Consider the following 1,147-nt stretch of genomic DNA (forward strand, 5'->3'; position numbering starts at 1 on the left):
ACTCCACGGCATATAACAACAACAACAATATTTTGTAGGTTAGAGGACATATTTATAGACAAAAGTAATATGGTTCTATATCTATGAAATAATGCTGAAGTTTTAAATATAATAACTATGCTTCAATTTTAAGGTGATTTTTTTTTGGACATTAAACAATTACAATATTGTATTCATTGTTCTTGTTAGGTACCACTGAGTAAGTTCCAGATCATAGTGACTTTAAGCACAAGAGAATGAAACACTGCCCAGTCATGTGTCATCATCATGATTGCTATTATGTTTGAGCCCACTGCTGCTGCCACTATGGAAATCCATCTTGTTGGAGGTCTTCCTCTTTTCTGCTGATCCTTTACCTTACCAAGCATGATGTCCTTCTCCGGGGACTGATTCCTCCTGACAGTATGTTGAATGAATCAGAGACAAAGTCTTGCCATCCTTACTTCTAAGGAGCATTCTGGCTGCACTTCTTCCAAAATAGATTTGTTTGTTATTCTGGCAGTCCATGGTACTTTCAATATTTTTCACCAACACCTTAATTCAAATGCATCAATTCTTCTACAGTCTTCTTTATTCATTGTCCAATTTTCATGTGTATATGAGGTGTTTGTAAATACCATAGCTTGGGTCAGGTACACCTTATTCCTTAAAATTTGATTCCTGAAATCATTGCTCTTAAAGACTTTAAAGAGGTCTATTGCAGCAGATTTGTCCTATGAAATACATCATCTGATTTCTTGATTACTGCTTCCAGGAGTACTGATTATGGAGCCAAGCAAAATGAAGTCTTTGACAACTTCGTTCTTTTTTCCATTTACCATGATGCTATTCACTGGTCCAGTATGAGTATTTTTGTTTTCTTTACATTGATTGAGATGTAGTCTTTGATCTTCATCTGTAAGTATTTTAAGTCCTCTGTTTCCAGCAAACAGTGTTGTGTCATCTGCATATTACAAGTTGTTAAGGAGTCTTCTTACAATCCTGATACCACCTGTTTCTTTATATAATCCAGTTTACAGATTGAATAAGTACAGTGAAAGGCTACAACCCTGGCACACACCTTTCCTGGTCTTAAACCATTTGTTGTTGTTATTAAGTGCCGTTGAGTCGATTCCGACCCAATAGCGACACTGTATAGGGTTTCCAA

This window comes from Chrysochloris asiatica, unplaced genomic scaffold (assembly GCF_000296735.1).
Source record: "Chrysochloris asiatica unplaced genomic scaffold, ChrAsi1.0 scaffold00011, whole genome shotgun sequence".
NCBI lineage: Eukaryota > Metazoa > Chordata > Mammalia > Afrosoricida > Chrysochloridae > Chrysochloris > Chrysochloris asiatica.